A 21,178-nucleotide genomic window follows, 5' to 3' on the forward strand; every position below is an offset into this window, starting at 1 on the left:
TGTTAGGTGCCTTGCCTACTGCTACACATTGTCAGAGTTCTGCTAATCCTCCGCCTCCAAATCCATGCTCTTTGGTGCTTTTAACTTCTAATTTGTAACCTGGGGTAGAGGTGCCTGAAAGTGAAAGTGAAAGTGAAGTTGCTCAGTCGTGTCAGATTCTTTGTGATCCCATGGACCCTCCATCCATGGAATTTTCTAGGCAAGAATACTGGAGTGGGCTGCCAGTCTCTTCTCCAGGGGATCTTCCTGACCCAGGGATAGAACCCGGGTCTCCAGCATTGCAAGCAGATGATTTTACCATCTGAGCTACCAGGGAAGCCACCAAGGAAGAGGTGCCTGGCAGATTCTAAATCACGTGCACATTCTCTGACTACAAGGGAGGTGGGAAAGTTAGTAGCTGGCACTTTCAGTTTCTGTGGAGATGGAAACCTCTGTCCCATAAGAATAGGGAATATTTCAAACATAAGTAGGGTACTCAGATGCTGTTGTTGATTAGTCGCCCTATTGTGTCTTACTCTTCGCGATCCCATTGACTGCAGCACAACAGGCCTCTCTGTCCCTCACCATCTCCTGAAGTTTGCCCAAATTCATGTCCATAGCATTGGTGATGCCATCCAGCCATCTCATCCTTTGATGCCTCTTCTCCTGCCTTCAATCTTTCCCAGGATCAGGGTCTTTTTCAATGAGTCAGCTGTTCACATCAGATGACCAAAATATTGGGGCTTCAGCTTCAGCATCAGTTCTTCCTATGAGTATTCAGGGTTGATTTCCTTTAAGATTGACAAGTTTGATCTCCTTGCTGTCCAAGGGAATCTCAAGAGTCTTTTCCAGCACCACAGTTTGAAGGCATCAATTCTTCAGCATTCTGCCTTTACGGTTCAACTCTCACAACCATACGTGACTACTGGAAAGACTGTAGCCTTAGCTATACAGACATTTGTGGGCAAAGTGATGTCTTTGCTTTTTAACAGACTGTCTAGGTTTGTCATAGCTTTCCTGCCAAGAAGCAATCGTCTTCTAATTTCATGGCTGCAGTTACCATCCGCAGTGATTTTAGAGCCCAGGAAGAGGAAATCTGTCACTGCTTCTACCTTTTCCCCTTCTCTTTGCCATGAAGTAGTGGGGCCAGATTCCATGACCTTAGTTTTTTTTAATATTTAGTTTTAAGCCAGCTTTTTCATTCTTCTTCACCCTTATCAAGAGGTTCTTTAGTTCCTTTTTGCCTTCTGCCATTTGAGTGGTATCATCTACATATCTAACTCAGATGCTACGTGGCAAAAAAAAAAAAAAAAAAGAATGAGAAGTTTTTATTACAAGACAAATGAAGGCAGAGTTATCAGGGAATAGGTAAGTTCTCAGAATAGGTAAGATTCAAGTTAAATCTTCCCAGAATAGATAAGGTTCAGGTTAAAGAATGAATAGGAGCTAGAAAGCTGAAGAAGGGTAACATAAGGAAAACATGGTACATTTGAGAATCTGAAAGGAGTTTGGTATGGCTCAACTACAATGTATAGGGGTGGATGTGGATGAAGTGGCAGTGAGATCAGGTTAGTGAGAGAAAATGAGGAGACATCAAAAAAAGTCTTATGCATCAGTTAATTCATCAGGTTGTAGTAAGAAACAGAAGCTACTTTAGGTATTTGAGACAAAAAAAAGGAATTTAATACAGGAAAATGCAATTTTAGGAGAAAGGCTAGAGGAATACAAGTCAAGGGACTGCTATGATTTCAAGCTGAGGTCTAGGATTCAGGAAGCTGTTGCTGCCAGCACTGATGTTGCCTCAGTTGCCTCTCATGTCTGTGGGGCTGGTGAATAGATACTAGAACATAGCTACTGCAATTGCCTGTCACAGTCACCTCTCCATAACCTCGCTTGCCAGTAGAAACTACTATAACAGAAGATAACTTCTCCCTCATTTTCTTCCAGCGCAGTGCAAGTGCACCAAACTGGCAGAACCTACTACACGTAGAACTCCAGCAACAAGGCTATATGGGGAATACAGTTTTCAGCTTTCTATCATCTTCAACTAGAATGAGAGTAGAATGGCAATTCAAGTATCTAATCCACAGTATCTAGCACACCATGCTAAGGAGCACAAATGTTTTTTAAGAACTATGTAAAAAATTGATGTATTTTTAAAGCCTGGGTGTTATGTACTTAGATTTGCTTTTTAGAGAACTGTTTTAATGACACTGAAGGAGTTAATTTGGAAGAATTCAATAGAAGATTTTCTCACTCAAATGAGATAGAGTACAGGAACTAGAAGTCCCAATAGAGGAAGGATCAGAAGGTAGAGAAGGTAGACTCTCCCAAACTTGGTACAGGATTGATGATTATGGTGAGCTCTAGAGAAGGAAAAGATAAAGGTTACTCCCAGGTTTTAGGATTGGAAAATTGGAGGGATTGTGATATGGTTCAACAAAATGGAGTGTGCGTATGCATGCATGCTCAGTCATGTCTGACTCTTTAAGGAAAAATAGACAGAGCATAATGAATTAAGTTTTAGAAGCATTGACTTTTTTGGTCCCTGTTAGACATCCAAATGGGATTGTCAAGTAAGTGATAAGATATATATAGCTCTGATGCTTTGAAGATATAAATTCATGAATCATGAAATGAAATGAAAGTCACCGTGCTAGGCAAATTCAATAACAATGTAGTTGGATAACTCACACTAGCTACCCAAACAAATGACCCCCAAATCTCAGTGACTTAACATATTAAGGTCAATTTATTATTCACCTGATGGTCTAGTGTAGACTGATGTGTTTAGTGGGGGAGGTGTTTCTCTTCCATCAGTCATTCAGAAATTCCAGGTTACTTATGCCCAGTACAGTCTTCCAGGGATTCAGAATACTCTAGTGGATCCTCTGTACCAACTAAAGAACAACAAGATCTTAGAAGATCTTAAGTGATTTCAGGGACTGGGCTAGAAGTGATGTTAGAATACAGCTCTTCAAATTAACTGTAGCAAAGGACAACTTTTTAAAAAGCTTTCCAATCTGTTACAGACTATTTTGTAAAAGGCAATAAAAATGTTGTGAGACTGTAAAATTTCTATAAAGGTTTCTTTTTAAAAATGTTTATTTAGTTAGTTTTGGCTGCGCTTGTCTTTGTTGTTGCTTTCAGGCTTTCTCTATTTGCTATGAGTGGGAGCTACTCTTCCTTGTAGTGTGAGGGCTTCTCCTTGTGGTGGCTTCTTTTATTGTGGAGTACAGGCTCTAGGCAAGCAGGCTCAGTAGTTGTGGCACATGGGTTTAGTTGGGTCATGGCATATCCCACACCAGGAATTGAACCCATGTCCTCTGCATTGGCAGGTGGATTCTTAACCATGCCTACTAGGGAAGTCCCTTTAAAGGTTTCTAAACCTTGTATGGATCAGAAACGAGCAAGTCATAGAATGACTCTGATCTAAGTAGCACTGGTGTAAATTGCTTTTGATGACATTACATTGGCCTGAACAAGCCATATGCTGCCACTTGAATGTAAAAGAAATAGGAAATGTTCAAAGGAAGAAATGAAGTGATGGTCTCTAACTCAATCCATACTTCTAGTCCCAAATATCCATTTTTCCCTTCCTCCCTTATACTAACCCATCTCCAAAGTATATAATCCAAAGTTTCATCAAGTTATTGCATGTAGCTTAAAATCCTAGATGGTATATACATCTCTCTATCAGATCTAGATGACTTCTTGTGGTCTGGTAACCTATAAACAAACATTATACTTCTGTTACCAGACTTACACCCAACATACAATGGTAGAAGTGAGGAAGGATAACTGCAAGACACCTTTGTTAGGAATGGAGAAGAATAAGAGACACAGCAGTCGCTGTTCCATAGCAATTCTGAAATCCTGGTTACAAATCATTCTGAAGGGCCTCTATTCCAGGGGTGAAGAAATTTCCTTGATTAGGTGATTAAACTCTAATTCTTCTTTTGGGGAGATTCTGTATTAGGGCCTAGAGACAGAAGCAATAAAAAACTATTTAATATCTATTTAGTAAATTTCCATGTATGATATCTATATATATAGTCAGAGAACCAGGAAAGCTGGTGATATAATTCAGTCCAAGTGTGAAAGCTAAGAACCAGGAGACCTAATGGTATAAGTCCTGGTTTGAGTTCAAAGTTCCAAAGCTGATAGCTGAGGGTAGGAAAAGGTGAACCTTCCAGCTCAAGCAGATGGCAAATTTGCCCTTCATCTGCCTTTCTGGTTCTCATCAAGCCTCAGCAGATTGGATGATGCCCACCCACATTGGTGGAGGCAGTCGTCTTTATTCACTCTACTGATTCAAATGATAATCTCTATTGGAAACACCTTCACAGACACACCTAGAAATAATGTTTTATTAGTTATCTGGGCATCCCTTATCCCAGTCAGGCTGACACACAAAATTAACCATCACACACACTTTCTTTATTTCCTCTGGCTCTACCCTAGAGAAGTTTTTCTTGTCTGTAATCTTCCTTGGCCATATCTGAATGAGAGTTTGCTCTCATTAGAGACTCTATACTTTCACACTTGAAGAGCTTTCATACTTGAAGAGCCTAGGGTTAACCAAAGATGACTTTATAGCTTAATCAATGAAAAGTAATTTCAGATTAGGTTTATAGATAACTTTGGCAATACAATTTCCTCAAAAAATGTAGTAGAGACTTCTGATCCATCTGTTTCCACTCAGTTCAATATGTCATTAATAACATCTGAAGTTCTTTCTGAGCCTTAGACTGAGTTCCATTGGGTCATACAAAAGCAAGGGAATTCCAGAAAAACATCTACTTCTGCTTCATTGACTACGCTAAAGCCTTTGACTGTGTGGATCACCACAAACTGGAAAATCCTCAAAGAGATGGGAATACCAGACCCCCTTACCTACCTCCTGAGAAATCTGTATGCTGGTCAAGAAGCAACAGTTAGAACTGGATATGGAACAACAGACTGGTTCCAAATAGGGAAAGGAGTATGTCAAGGCTGTATATTGTCACCCTGCTTATTTAACTTATATGCAGAGTACATCATATGAAATGCCAAGCTGGATGAAGCACAAACTGGAATCAAGATTGCCGGGAGAAATGTCAATAACCTCAGATAGGCAGATGACACCTAATGGCAGAAAATGAAGAGGAACTAAAGAGCCTCTTGATGAAGGTGAAAGAAGACAGTGAAAAAGCTGGCTTAAAACTCAACATTCAGAAATGAAGATCACGGCATCTGGTTCCATCACTTCATGGCAAATAGATGGGGAAATAATGGAAACAGTGACAGACTTTATTTTCTTAGGCTCCAAAATCACTGTGGACAGTGGCTGCTGCCACAAAATTAAAAGATGCTTGCTCCTTGGAAGAAAAGCTATGACAAATATAAACAGCATATTAAAAAGCAGAGACATCACTTTGCCAACAAGGTCTGTCTAGTTAAATGTATAGTTTTTCCAACAGTCATATACAGATGTGAGAGTTGGATCATAAAGAAGGCTGAGCACCGAAGAATTGATGCTTTTGAACTGTGGTGCTAGAGAAGACTCTTGAGAGTCCCTTGGACTGCAAGGAGAGCAAATCAGTCAATCCTAAAGGAAATGAAGCCTGAACATTCACTGGAATATTCATTTGTGACCATGGGGTCCCAAAGTGTCGGACTTGACTGAGCGACTGAACGACAAAAAGACTGAGTTCCCCAGAAGCACATCCTGAGAAGAGAGTTTGTGAACAATGACTTATTAAGAGCACTGCATAGGAACAGGAAGAGCAGAACAAGGGAGAAGAGAAAGCTAAGTGTATCACCCAGGATCCAGTTAGGTAGCAGAAGCCTACTAGTTATTTTCACAAAGAGAATTTGAAATAAAGAATTGTTAAAACAAAAAGAGACCATTAACTATTATGGATATAACAACTACAGGAAGCAGCAACCACCTCTAGGACTGAGGGAACTAAGAGAAGATGTTTGAATGACTAACACCGTTTTGTTCATTTGGGGCTGCTATTACAAAAATACCATAAACTGGGTAGCTTAAACAACGAACATGTATTTCTTACAGATCTAGAGGCTGAGAAATTGAAGATCAAGGTGTGGCAGAGCTGGAGTCTGGTGAAGACCTGCTTCCTCCCTTGTGGACAGCTGCCTTCTGGCCGTATGGAGAGAGAGGGAGGAAGGGGAGGAAGAAGAGGGGAGAGAAGAGGAGAGAACAAGAGAGACATCTCCCAAAGGCTCTATCTCCAAATACCATCATACTGGGGATTAGGGCTTCAACACAGGGGTTTTTGAGGAGGCACATATATGCAGTTCATAACAAACTTTCAGAAGCTTGAAGGATTGGCTCCATGGAGCTCAAACTCAGTCTCTGAGAAAGGCACACTACTCAGCTGGTGCTGGAATCTCTGAGCTTGGAGGAGAGGAACCACAGAACTGGGACCTTTGGGGAGGGGGTGATGGTGGCTGGTGTTGATATCTCTATGGGGGTGCAATGAGACTAGTTCTGCAAGTGCTGGGAAAACTGTAAACTGTAAACAGATTCAACCTCTGCTACTGGAATGAGTTATTGCTGCTGGGACTAAAGAAATTTGCTGGATACATCATGGCAGGAACATAAAACAAACAGAAGTAAACAGGAAGGAGCAAAGCCCTCTTCCTCCTCCAGCCTTGCAGTCTCCTTCAAGTGTCCTCTGTTGGCTGAATATAAAAGGGAGCAGCTGGCAAAGCACAAAACTGATTTGCAGATTCCCAGCTTCTGCATCACAAAGCTGAGTTAAGAAGGGTAGCTTTGCATCTAGGGTAATAGTGTAAAGTGCACATAAGCAAGATAGATAAGTTGCACATAAGCAACTGTAGATAAAAAGCTACAGAGGTAGCTTCAGCCTGATCCTCCAGGAGAATTCAGGCGTGTAAAAGATGTCTCAGAGTTTCCCACCCAAGACAGGGGAGCTAGGGCTTTCATATGCCTACATTTGTCAGTCCTTGGTTAGGAGCTTGCTCTAAAGGGTATTTACCAGGCTACTTCCAGTCTCTGTGAAGGCAGGCAAAGTGGCTCCAGTAGGCTAAGCATAGTTCTCTGAAAAAGAGCTGCAGGTCTTGGCTGCTGGACGTAAGAGTATCTTGAAACTTGGGGCAAAAGGAGTACCTAAAAAGATGGATAGACATCCAAGAATCATGGCTGAAGTACCAAAATATTTCCTCTGGAGACATCGTTCTAAAAGCTGCCTTATTTCTCTACTTTCTTGATCAAATCTCTCTCTCAATTTTATAGCTGCTACTTTGGAGACATGCTGGTTAAAGGGTAAGTTCTGGAGATCTAATGTACAGCATAATACTGTAGCATATACTAGAAATTTTCTAAGAGGGTAGATTTTAAACTTTCTCACCACACACACACATACACACACACACAGAGTAACTACCTAAGCTATGAATGTGTTAATTAACCTGATTGTGATAATCATTTTACAATGGATATGTATATCAAATCATCATGTTGTTAGTTTTAAGTATATATAGTTTTGTCAATTATGCCTCAGTGAAGCTGGAAACAAAAAAATAACAGCTACTACCTTGAGGCTATCAAAAGAATAAGTGCTATCCTTATCTGAAATAAAGGAGTAATCTGTTCTTGCCTAAGGTCTGAGTCATTTTTTTCAAAACTTACTGGAGCTTCCTTGCTCAAAGCCTTTTAAATCACATCCCTTTCTCTTTGGAATGTAGAAGTATTGTGTTTTCAAATCCTGCAAGTCCCCAGAAAGTTAGATTCTCTCTATTCCCTTTCATTTCTGTTTGTAAATTGGTTAATTGTCTTCTATGCTAATCTTTTTCTGGTAATACCCTTCTAATCACATCAAGAAATCACCAACATCCATCATTAATACTGCTTTCTGAGCTCTTTCTTTAGAGCTACAAATGATGTACTTGTTCTGATCTGCTTTCTGACATATTGTAGGCAACAGTTTCACCACTGCTTGATATGAATCTACAGTTATTCAGCATACTACGTTTCATTATTTCCTACATGACTGCTCTGCTAAACTAATGCCACATATTTTAGATTTTTGTTACAGTAGGTCACCATTTCTATTATTAATCAGGGTAGGTGATTGTTACTAGTGTAACCAACAAGTCTAAAATCCTAGTGTCTTAACCCAATAAAGATGTATGTTTTGCTGTAAACAGTACAATGAGGATTGATGAAGTGAATGTGCTCTGTGCCATTATTAAGAGACCCAGGGTCCTTCCATTTAATATTACTGGCATTCCTTAGTTCCTCAGAGTTTCCCGTATATGGCTGACCGATGTATGAAAAACAAAAAGAAACTACAAATCACTGGAGGTTTTAAGGGTCAGGTTTAGATTAGGCAATCACTGCTTTGGTTTATATTCCACTGGCCAGAAACAGTCACACAGCCTGAAGTAGAAGTAATGGAGCTAGGAAATGTGAATTTCCTGGATACACAGAGGAAAACAAGATGGTAAATATTTATCCTTGTCCCTACCGTTAGGATGCTTTCAGTTGCAGATAACAGAAAACCAAACTAATAGTGGTTTTGTCAGGTAGGAAAGCCCATTTCTCCACTCTCTTATATTGAGTTTTGGAGGGGCCTGCAGGTTAAACTGGGCTTCCCAGGTGGCTCTGCTGCTGCTGCTAAGTCGCTTCAGTCGTGTCCGACTCTGTGCGACCTCATAGACGGCAGCCCACCAGGCTCCCCCATCCCTGAGATTCTCCAGGCAAGAGCACTGGAGTGGGTTGCCATTTCCTTCCCCAATGCAGGAAAGTGAAAAGTCAAAGTGAAGTCGCTCAGTTGTGTCCCACTCTTTGCGACCCCATGGATTGTAGCCTACCAGGCTCCTCCGTCCATGGGATTTGCCAGGCAAGAGTATTGGAGTGGGGTGCCATTGCCTTCTCCGCCCAGGTGGCTCAGTGGTAAAGAATTTGCCTGCCAATGCAGAAGCCGAAGGAGACACAGGTTCGATCCTTGGGTTGGGAAGATCCTCTGGAGGAGGAAATGGCAACCCTACGCCAGTGTTTTTGCCTGAAAAATTTCACGGACAGAGGAGCCTGGCAGGCTACATTCCATGGGGTCACAAAGACTTGGACATGACTGAACAACTGCGCACTCTTGCACACAAATTAAACTGACAAAAGACAGGTGAGCAAGAGAAAAGATTTTAAACACATACCACTTACGGGAGTTCACAAAGAGATGTGACTTAAAGGGGTAGCTAAAATTTGGGGCTTATATACTATTTTAATAGACAAAAAGGAGAGGTGGGGAAAGGCACTTATATGAAAACAACTTCTTAGAAGGGGGTTGGGGGAGAGAAGGCATTTATGGGAAAACAAATGACTTTTAGGAAGGATAAACGGGTTCTTAATAGATAGAAGATATGATGGTTTTGTAACAATGTCTGTTTAGGTGTGGTGAGATTTCTCATAGTCTCCAGTGATGACTCACTCTTCCCTAGTTGCTTCCTGGGAGGAGATACGTGACAATTGACTTCTTTTGGGAGGTTCTGCTTTCAGGTAGATAAGGGATTTCAGGAACTTAAACACCTTTAACTAAAAATTTTTATGCCACAGTGGCTTATTTTGGACCCCTTTAGCTTAAACAGAAAAGGGAATTCATTGGCTCATATAACAGAGAAGTCTAGCAGTAGAATGGGATTCAGGTTGGGTTTGATTTTGGAGGTTTATGATGCTCTCAGGGATTGACTTCTTTTTTCTATGATATATTTGCCCAGCCATTCCTCCTCCACATGTTAGCTTTACTCTCAGTTGGCTCTCAATAGCACATACATGAGAAAGGTTGTACCTCTTCTGGTATTCACACTCTAATGCCCCATCATCCAGAGAAAGAAAGATTTTCTCTTTTGTTTACAATCAAACGAAAGTCCTGGTCTTCACTCTGATTGATTTATGAAACAGTAACTGGTTCAAGGGAGGGTAGGGTATTCTGATCATTTTAAGTTAGAGGCAGTATTCTTGGAGTTGGGCTGGTGATTATTCTGCCCAAATTTGGGTGAACACAATGGAGTTGTGGAAGAGGTGGGAAATCACTTATACCCATTACAGTTAGGGAAGAGTGGCATATGATCTCACTTAAGGAGAATGAGTACTATGAGGATACTTAGCATGTACAGAATGTAAAGGGTCAGAAAATACAAGTCAGAGGAAGCACTTCAAAATGATGGGAAGGTGTGAACAGTGTCAAGAGAGCCAAGACAGTTGTGTCTAGATCTGAGCCTGGAGTTTTGCGGATGAATAGTGAAATAAATCATCCAGTTTGTTGATTTCATACTCTCACCAGACAACGTTTAAAATGTGGCTTCTCATGGAAATGTTCCTTTTGAGTAAAAATGTGTACAGTTTTCTGGTTTTCACTGCAGCTATGTTTTTCACGGGAGGCGGGGGAGGAATAAATAGGATTTTTTGTTTATAAATCAGTCTTTAGTAAGTTTAGTTGGCATAAATCATTCCACTGGATTTAAATTAGCTCTGGAGGTGAAGAACATTAAGTTTCTGTCTCTGCAAACTGAGGACTAGACTGTAGAATAGAGAGTGAAATCTTAAGTTCACTGTCATACTGTAAAACACTCTTTGCTAACCATTAGGAACTATATTTGAAACATTTGAAATATGAGTTAAGAATGCCCCAAGATTTTTGAACTTTCAGCTTTCTACGTTTGTCATTTTGCTTATTCTGTCTTTTCAGAATAAAAAAAGCTTATTTTCAGGTCCTACAAGAAAGGGAAGCTGGGTAGACTGTCCCTGGCCCAGCTGGGAGATGAGTCGTCATAGTTGTCTGTAGCTATTCCAGGTTTCGAGGGCTAATTCAAGTGGTTTTGGGGGAACACTGACCTCGGAGTGGTAATCAATAAGGAAAAAACTGTAACGATAAACGCTAGAGAAAAGCTGGGGACAGTCTGGTTGAAAAAGAAGAAACTGATTCAAATATGCAGGAAGAATTAGTATGATCCAGTGGCTGAATGGTGAGTGCAGTGATTGGTGTATATTAAGGATCTAACAAGTAAAGATTTCTAATTCAGATCACTCCTGAGAGCTAGATCACTATTGTCATCGATCTTGTGAAGACAACTAGGAGGAAACTTTCCTTACAGATCAGAGTACAATGTTTTGCAAGTATTTGTGCAAGCAGTATCTTAGCAGGTGTTCTTGTAAATGCACGTATCTTTTGTATTTGTTTTCGTTTTTTAAGTTATTACAAGCACCCATGGAAGCTGGGAATTGAAAGAGACGAAAGCAAGAATCGCGTGTTTGAAACAAATTTGGCAAAATTAACCAATTACTAAAAGAACCTTCTCTACTTCTTTTTCTCATCTTGTGTGTCGTCTTGGCTCAGGCACAGTACTTCTTTTTAATGGCGCCTCTCTTCTTAGACCTTCTTACTTTCCAAGCTTACGGAAAACTAGCTGTAACACACAGGGAGGTCCTGGAACTCGCGTTTCCACGTCTTCAGATTCGATGCGGCCCCAACTTCGGGATTGCTGGCCAGCGAGTAGATGGCACCCACAACCGCTCCGACCTCGACCCAGTCCCTGGCAGACGGCAGCGGCTCGCGCGTGGAGAGCCACGGGATCCTTCGAGGGCCCGCGACGCGGCGCACATGCCCGCGCCCGCCTCCCGCGTCGGCGAGAAGAAAGGGAGTCCGGACGCGCAGAGGCTGACCCGGAGCCTACCCATGAGGCAGCGCGCTGACTCCACGAGAGCCCCCCCTGCCCACGGCTCGGCCGCCTGCTCCGCAATGGGAGCCGCCGCCGTCGCCGCCGTGTAGTTTTTCGTGCTCCTCCTTTTCCTCCTCCTCTTTCTCCTCCTCCTCAGGGCCCCAGTCAGGCCGATCCGCTCCGCTCACGGTAAGCGCCCCCCGCCCCCGCCCGCCCACGCCCGCCCCGCGTTGCAGCAGGCAGAGGCCCTCCCGTGCGGCCTGCGCCGCCTCACTCCGGGGGCGCTGGGCTGGGGGTGTCGAGGCCGGCGCGGGTCGCCGAGAGCGCCCAGGGCGCGGGGGAGGGGACCGGCTGCGCGACGACGGCCGGACCGCCATCTTGCGCCGGCCCCGGCGGGGGAGGGACACCCGCGCGACGCGGCAACCGACTCCGGGTGGCAGGCCGGGGCCGCGCAGGCCGCCGTTGTCGCCTTCCCGCCCCGCCTCGCCCCCCAGGGCTTGTTTGCCCCTGGCTTGGTTTGGGCTTTTCTCTCCGGAGGCTCCTCCCTTGGCCTTCCGTATATTTTGTGCTGCTGTTTGCCAGGAACCCCGTGCGCCTCTCGCTTCGGCTCTCCTCCGAGTCTCGTCAATCGTAGGCAGAGAGACCAGAGGGGCTGCCAAACCTTGAGGCCTCGGGGGCCGTAGGGCCCAGGTTCCCCCGCCCAGGTGACCAGTCATTCCCCGCTCACATCCGCCTTCTTGTCAGAGGGCTTCCCCGCTCTGCCCTAGACGTCCCGTTATTGTCTACAGGAGAGGGGCACTGAGGAGAAACGTGGACTTGATACACAATTTCCTAACGGAGCTTGCAGGTTCCACTTCTGAGACGGAAAGAATGATCTCATTCTGAGGTTTTATCCTGCTCTAGAGATGGAGGGAGTTCGGAATTCCCGACTTATTTCAAGTGTTAACGCTTTTATGGAACGGTTGACTAGAGAGGAGAAACGTCAAAGCGAACCGCTTCTGCAAGCACGAGAGACCTTCGTCCGGGGGGTTCTCTTTGTTTACCAAGAGTTGTTAGTTTAAAAAAAAAAAAAATCGGTGAACCTAAACCTGATATTTATTGTTTTCAGTTTGTAACTGTGCATTAAGAATTTGACGTCTTTTAGCGGCATTAAACCATTAAAAAATTGAAACAGAAGACCGATTGAAAGCACAAAAGCCACCTCTCTACAGTTGTGAGGTGTCCTGCTTTGGGGGATTGGTTTTCCTATTCAGGCTGTCTTTAAGCAGAAACTGACTGTAACTGTGACCAAGGCACTGATGTGCTTAGACAATGAAATTGGGGCTTTGTGCTCTCGATGTTTTAAAATATCAGTACAAATACCAGTATAATTGTCTCCTGCATTTGCATGGATCTTTGCTCCCTTCTGATGTGTATCTCCTAACCCCTTCTACGGTGATCTGTGATGCTGGAACTGATTTTTCAGGTGAGGAAGGAGAACTCAGGGTGAGAGGTCTTGAATGAAGTCATGGCTAGGAAGCGATAGAGCCATTTCTTGAATCTTAGGTCTTCTTATTCCTCATTGAGTGTGCAATTAATTTTAATTTTTTTTGTGAGAATGAGGTGAGTGGGGAAAAGAGCATAGGCTCACCTGCAAAATTTAAGAAAGAATATTCAGTTGCCCTTTCCTTTGCATTTTTAAGAGTTCATTTCTTAGCTTTATCACTTTTTAAGTTTTCATGTTACTCTTTCCCTCGACCCCACCATTGAAGAGTTGATTGAGTAGCCCGGTTGAGTCCTCATACCTATTACCTAGTTTTTACAGTTGTTACTATTTTGCCATATTTGCTTTATCTACTTATCTCAGGGTTATTTTTGGTGAACATTTTCAAAGCGTATTTCATACATCATGGCAGTTCACACTTAAGTACTGTATGTGTGTCAGTATGTATAGACAATATCATAATCACACTTAAAGTTAAGAATAACCCCTCCATAATCCCTGATAGTATTCTTGTCTAGAGAATCCCGTGGGCAGAGGAGCCTGGTGGGCTGCTCTCCATAGGGTTGCACAGGGTTGAACACGACGGAAGCGGCTGAGGATGCATGCATGCATTGGAGAAGGAAGTGGCAACCCACTCCAGTATTCTTGCTTGGAGAATCCCAGGGACAGGGGAGCCTGGTGGGCTGCCATCTATGGGGTTGCACAGAGTTGGACACGACTGAAGTGACTTAGCTTCAGCAGCAGCAATCCCTGATAATCTAATGTGTGTATGTAATATATATTCTCATGTTCTTCACATGTTCCCTGTTGTCCTCAAAATGTTCTTTTTAGTAATTTATTTTGGAACCAATATCCAATCATGCATTCCATTTGTGTTTCTTTTAATTTAGTGTAATTTCCCCCCCCCTTTTTTTAATGACATTGACATTTTGAAGAGACCAGGCCAGAGACCAGGCCATAGGCGTGTAGAATAACATACATTCTGTATTTTACTAACAGTTTCTTCCTCATGGGTTTTAATTGTATCCTGTATTCATGGGTTTTAATTGTATCCTGTATTCCCTGTATTTTCTATAAACTTGAAGTTAGGTCTAAAGGCTTGAGTAGATCAGGCTACATAATTTTGGCAAAAATACTTCACAAGTCACGCAGTGTGCTGCACATTATACAACATCAGAAGGCACATAAAGTGGAGTTATCCTGTTGGTAATCCTAAATTTGATCTCTTGGGTAAGGTGGTGACAGACTATCTTTCCATTGTAAGCATTTCCCTTTGCAATTAGCAGATAATCTGTGGGCTGATATTTTGGCATTAGTATTTGGTGTGAATTTAACTGCAGTGATCTGATAACACAGTAGGGAGCAATCCTCTAGAAATGGATGTTTGAGAATGAAGGAGGGGACAGTTTTAAAGGATGGAACTGACTTATCTAGTTTAGGGATCTTGGAATTGCTGCTCCAGTTGGCGTCAGAGCCTACAGTGGATAGGGAAGAGGAGACAGAAAGTAGATATTAGACTTTGCTCAAGACCCTCATAGCAGTAGTGAGCTTTGAGAAATAGAAAGTTCCTGTGTTGGAAGACTGCAAACCACAGCTTTCCCAGTTAAACTCATTCTCAGTTAGGCTGTCTGGTCCAGTCCTGCTTCTTAATCCAGTGTTTTACTACTCAGCATTGGCTTTCTTAGTAGGAGCGAGGAGGTAAAAAAAAATGAGTAAATTATTTTGTGCCCTTCTTTACCACACTGTTCTTTTTTTATTTAGAACTATACCAAGATTTCTTTTTCTATAGTAATTTCTATAGTAATTTCTTTTTCTATAGTAATAGTAGGGCAGGGGCTGTACCTACATGGAATAGCAATTTTTTTTAAGTAGAAAGTAAATGATATTTTTAGATGACAGGAAATTGGAGATTGTTGACAAAATGTTTTGTTATTTCAGAAATAACTTTTGAATGATGAGAAATAGTTATGACATACTAATTAAATATATAGTCCTGAATAGTTTATTTTTCCTGCTTTAGGATACTCAGAAATACTTGATTTTTCAGTTAAATTGTTTTAAAGGTATATGTAATGACTTGATTTACTTGGTAACTTGTATCAAAAATGTGTGCTTGAAATTTTTATTGATTTTTGCAAAGTAGTTGTTTTAAGGATTATTTTAATTCTCATTATACCAGGAAAAACTATTATCAATCTTTATTTTCTAGCTCAAAAGGAATTATTTTTTAAACATTTTAAGCTATTTTATATAATTTTATATCATCATGTAATTTATATAATTTACAGAAGGATAGAGGGGTAATGTGGGCTTCCCTGGTGACTCAGTGGTAAAGAACCTGCCAGCCAGTGCAGAAGATGCAGGTTCAGTCCCTGGGTTGGGAAGATCCCCTAGAGAAGGAAATGACAACCCACTTTAGTATTCTTGCTTAGGAAATCCAATGGATGGAGGAGCCTGGTGGGCTACAGTCCATGGGGTTGCAAAAAGTTGGACATGACTGAGTGACTAAACAACAACAAAGGAGTAATGTAAAACAACTTATTTGAACTTTTAATAAGAATTTCAACATAACATTTCTTTGTGTGTACTTAGAAATAAGAAATAAAAAATACACTTCATGCATCTAATTAAATACTACCCCTACAATTAATATGCATCACATTTGAGTTCTCTTGACAAATACTGTATTTGTAACATTTTTTTTTTTTTTTCAGTTTTTTTGTCGCACAAAGAGTATCTTCTCTTATTCTTCCCACTTAGACCTTACAATATTTTGGTTAGAGGGTGAGATAGAATTCTCTTAAGAGTTCCCATAAGTGCTTTTCCTAGTTGCATGAGGAATATTCTTGGTAACTTATGGTTTTGTAATTGAAGCTTTCTTCATATAATGATAGTAATATTAGTCATCGGCCATCATCTTCAAGTCATTTTTTAAGTATAGTTGACCCTTGAACAACATGAGTTTGAACTTCAGGTCCACATGGATTTTCTTTTTCAGTAAAAATGCTGCAGTATTATATGATCAGCAGTTGGGTTGAATCCAAGTATTTGGAATCATGCATACAGAGGTGTCAACTATTACACACTGATTTTCAAGTGAGCAGGGCCTAAACCCTGTGTTGTTCAGCTCATGGATAGGTCCTGACTTTCTTAATCAGTATCTATCCCTCCTTTAGTCTTTTTGTATAATATAACTTTCTCCAGGTTAACTTATACAAGGTTTTAAAAAATTCATTGATATTTGAGAATACATTGAGCTGAGAAGAGTTCTAGTTTTTTTTTTTTAATTTTAAAATTATTTTATATATTTAAAGTTTTTGGTTGTGTAGTGTGTGGGCTTTCTCTGGTTGTGACATCTGGGATCTTAGTCCCCCACCCAGGGATTGATCCCACGTCCCCCGAGTTAGAAGGTGGATTCTTAACCATGGGACCACCAGGGAAGTCCTGAGAGTACTAATTTTTCTTAGGGCAGTAAGAATCATTAAATATGTTTGAAAACCAGATTATGTTCAATTAACTTCTCTTGCTTTTCCTTTGTGAAATTTCACAGAAGTTCAACCTTGTTATTTCTGATACTGCCAACTAAGGAAAGTTTCTTGCTAGATAATACTAAGCCAATTCTAAAGTTACAAAAATTTGTCACAAGTTGTATTTCTGACAGAATTTTCAGATTCTTTTGTTAGTTCTTGTGCTGCTCTTGGTTCTGCTCTCATCCCTTTTTTGAATCACTCTATGCATTTTTCAAGCGTGCAGTGTTACACTGTTGTATGTTGCTTAGAGTTTTAGTCTGTTTTCCAGGTTTGAAGTTTACTTAAAATAGGAAACATTGTCTGCATATGACTAATTCTTCAACTGTCATACATGAATCTGGAACATAGTGATTTGAGATTTCAAATATTCCCTAGTAGGTTTGTTCTTATCATTCCTTCTGGGTCTTCTTTTTGCAGTGTGCATCCTTGAATGCAATACTTCAAGAATTTTTTGAAAACTTGTATGGTTTAAAATTTTGCTGAAGGGAAGATGGCCATCTTTACTTCCTAATTGCAAGGTATTTCCAGTTTTAGATTTGTAGACACCAATTAGAATAATCCAGTGAATTAAAAAATTCTCTGCATTGTCTCTTTCTAGTCACCATTGTATACATATGCATTTAATACTTCTCCACTTAAGAACTGTATCAAGTTAAATTTTAGCCCACAGACATGAAGGATGAAAGAATACTGTCACATGTCCTTTTGCATTCTTATAAAAATTTTGCATGATGAAGCCTTTCCTGCTGAATGAGAATACTATATTTCTTTTTAGTTTTTAAAAATATATTGTTTACTCATTTTTGAGTTTGAGAAAATCTGTCTAGGGACTTAGTCTAATCTAGACTTAGCCTGAGAGTTCCCAAATTTCACTGTCATTGTTACAGTCTGAAGTGCTTCTTTAGGTTCATCTAATAATTTTGAAATGTCTCCTCTGTCAGTTTTTTTCTGTTCCATTATGTACAGAAAATTAAAAGTTCTGAGTTCTTTATTTATTGGCTATGCTGGACCATTGTTGCTTCAAGGGCTTTTTCTCTAGTTTCACTGAGTGGGGGCCAGTCTCCGGTTGTGGTGTGTGGTCTTCTCATTGCAGTGGCTTCTCTTGTTGCTGAACCTGGGTTACATGGGCTTCAGTAGTTGAGGTTTCCAGGCTCTCGAGCACAGGTTCAGTAGTTGTGGCACATGGACTTTGTTGCTCAGTGGCATGTGGGATCTTTCTGGACCAAGGATCCAACCCATGGCTTCTACATTGGCAAGTGGATTCTTTACCTCTGAGCTACCAGTGAAGCCCCGAGTTCTGAGTTCTTAACCATAGTCAATGAAAACTAGAAACTGATGAAAGGATCTGCCCCCTAAAATACGCCACTTTGACATAAGGATTATCTTGAGTGGAAGGTAATTGAAAATCAACAAATGTGGAATTGCAGTAAGAGTTGCCACCAACCCCCTCCCCCTGCCCCCCACATCAACTGCCTAAAAGCCGGGCATACATTTCTTTTTTGAAGGTTTTCCTATCACCCTGCCGGAAAGGGAAGAGTGACTGTTACTATTTAAGATGGAGAGTTGATACTGAGATGAGTTTGCATAAACAGACTCAACTAAAATAACCCTCACCTTCCATTAGTTTCACCAGGAGTTGCTAATCTCCCTCCCACACATAAGTTATTGTCTCTTAAAGCCGCAATTCCCTTTCCTTTGTTTAAATGAGGTATATACTCTGAATCTAACTGCTTCGTTGAGTTTACTTCTTTTCTGTGAACTCTAATATATGTAAATATTAATAAAAATTAATGTGTTTTTTCTCCTGTTGACTTGTCTTTTGTTAATTTAATTCACAGGCCACAGATACTGCATCCTAAAAGGGTAGAAGTAAAGTCTTTCCTTTTTGACACAGATTACAAAGATAATGCCTCCAGTCTTCTATACCTTTTTGGAAGCTGATGCAGTATTTTGTGCCAAACAATAGGAAAACTCAAAAGAAGAGGAGAAAGGCAAAACATAATGTATTAGTAGTGATTTATTTCACTTTTGCATTTTCCTTCTAGGCAGTTAAATCATTTTTCTGTTTTCTTATTTTAGTTTTTTCTTTTTAAAAAAGCATAGTTGGGAAAAATTGATGCTCAGTAGTGAAATAACATCTAGGATAAAGGAATTAGCAAAATATTTTAAGGTGCAGGAAAAATAATACCACTCAGATTCCATAATGTATCTTAGATTTATAAAAGTATTCTATGGGCTCACATAGTAATTATAAGATAGAATGAGTTTTATTCTATTTTAAAGTAATAAGTAAAATTTCCCTTTGTTGTTTGAAGATCTCTCGGAAACAATGGAATTCATAAAATGCCAATTTTTAAAACTAGAACTGCTAAAGAAAGAAAATTAAAACTGAAACTGTTCCTATGGACTCTGATAGTATGCCGAAGGTTGATGGTTAATTTGGACGGTAAGATACAGAGTTCCACTGCCTTCCAACTCACACGTGAAACCTTCTTGCCTCCTACTACCATTATAATGGTTTTCCACTTTGCATTCCATTGCTAATGGAGTAAGGGTTCTACAAGGCCTTCCCTTTACCCTGTAACTATTAATATTAACATCCTATGAAGCTGGATTTCCCTCACTTCAGCAGAACAAGGTAGTATAACAGATTGAATACAGAAGCAGATAAGGGAATCTAGCTCCCTCTGAACACAGGTATTAAAATTAATAAGATTTGCAAAAATGGAAAACAGTGCCATCCTCTAAATTTTTGTTTTGGAAAATACAGCTATTTTTCATAAAAGTATTTGTGTTAATATGCAGTGGGTTTGTTATAGTCACTTTTAAGTAAATTAATATATATTGCTTAATTTTCTCAGGTTGAATTTATAGGTTTCATCCTTAGCAAATCAACTACACTGTTGGGGTTTTTTTGGCCAGATTTGATTTCTTCAGCATGATATAAATGTCTTTTTGTTGAGGGATGTTAGCCAATGCAAATATTGTTAGTCTATAACATAATTTGCTCCTTGTTTCTAAGGCTTTATCCTGTATTCCTTATTTTGTAGGTATTTGTTCTTAACCTTTGGCAAGTTTGAGAAGCAAAACCTGGAGGGTTTGGGAGCAGTCTGGAAGTTTTAGATATATCCTAATCCCTATCTCTTTTGTTAACTCACTCATTTTGCTTTTCCTGTTTAGGGTTTAAGATTATCTGACTTTCAACTTTTGGATTGCTGACTGCTGATAGAAAGGTCCTTATGGAAAAACGTGCAACATGGAAGTGGCTTTGTTAAATTCCATGAGGAAAAATAAATAATCTCCCAACTTTATTGAATAGAAAAAGGTAAATAAGAAAATTGACACTACATTGTTAGTATTCATGTTCTTTAGAGAGGAAGATATCTTTCTAATCTTTCATTTCTTTATTTAAAATTTTTTAAATTCTAAAAGTATAATCATTTATAGGAGACTTGAAAAATACAGAATATAGTTCCACTGTACTTTACAATTTTTTTAAAATAGATAAAGTAAGATTTTTAGTTGGAGTTTCAATACCAAACTCTCAAAAATTAATAGAATAAATATATAGAAAAGTAGAATAGAGTAGACCTGAAAAGCGCCATGAACCAGTTCAACATAATTAAGATTTATACAATTTTCACACAATAGTAGGATACAAATTCTGTTCAAGTTCCCATAGACTCTAAACTGGGAGACACTAGAACATATCCAAGGACATAAAATAAGGTGCAAGGTTCATTTCATTTTTTTTTAATGTAGTGTTTTGTTGATTATAATGTGTTTCATGATTATATTTCATCCTCAAATGCTGTTTGGAGATGAGTGGTATTATTATCACCTGTCCTTTATAGATGAGAAAATGGAGTCTTAGAAAAAGTTCATTTCCGTCATTGTAATAATTACTGGGTACCAGACAGTGCATGTTTTTTGTAAGATATGATGCTTTGGTCTTCCCTCACTTCAGCCTCAGCCTTTCTAGTTCAGAATTATGTGTTCTCTTCTCCTTGGGTTAGACAGTGCAAGCCAAGCTGCACGACTTCTAGTGGCAGTGCCAGCTCCTAGAGCATTTGGCTTATTCTGTGCTTCACTGCATTCTGGAAGCCTCTGGCACTGGGATAACCCAGCTCTGCCTGTATTGGTGGAGTTATTGAGTTTGGAATTGATAAGTGACACAATAAAAGCATTATTTCAGGGAATTGATAATTTGATGATTTTGTATCAAATGGATGAAAGCAGATCTGGATGCTGAGAGACAATATAAAGTGAATCTTCTAAATCTGTTGATATAGGTGTGCAGTTCTTAGGGCCTGAACAAGTACTTACAAATGGAAAGGCAAGGTTGGTTGTGGGAGATATTTTGAAGGAGACTATAGAACTGAGGAATTGATAAGATACGATGAATGAAAGAGGGAAACATTGAAAAAAGTGCAAAAGGATGACAGTTTCATTTGTTACATTGTACTTGAGAGTTTCTAGAAAATATTTAGGTATAGTAGGT

General features: G+C 40.1%; 1 protein-coding gene across 8 annotated transcripts in view; it reads left to right on the top strand.

Moving 5' to 3' along the window:
* Nucleotides 1-11,675: 11,675 nt before the first annotated feature.
* The window catches only part of ZNF280D (zinc finger protein 280D), a 122,142-nt gene continuing 112,639 nt past the window's right edge, over nt 11,676-21,178 (top strand). For 2 of the 8 annotated variants that reach the window (XR_011488275.1, XM_070469239.1), the window contains exons 1-2: nt 11,676-11,853; nt 19,858-20,002. The gene's annotated coding sequence lies outside the window, so the exon portion shown is untranslated. Of the gene's footprint in view, nt 11,854-12,142; nt 13,130-17,094; nt 17,196-18,992; nt 19,124-19,857; nt 20,003-21,178 lie in introns of those variants that run through there. The other 6 variants (XM_020876764.2, XM_020876766.2, XM_020876763.2 and 3 more) reach the window with 6 other exon arrangements.

The sequence above is a fragment of the Odocoileus virginianus genome, chromosome 6, assembly GCF_023699985.2.
Source record: "Odocoileus virginianus isolate 20LAN1187 ecotype Illinois chromosome 6, Ovbor_1.2, whole genome shotgun sequence".
NCBI lineage: Eukaryota > Metazoa > Chordata > Mammalia > Artiodactyla > Cervidae > Odocoileus > Odocoileus virginianus.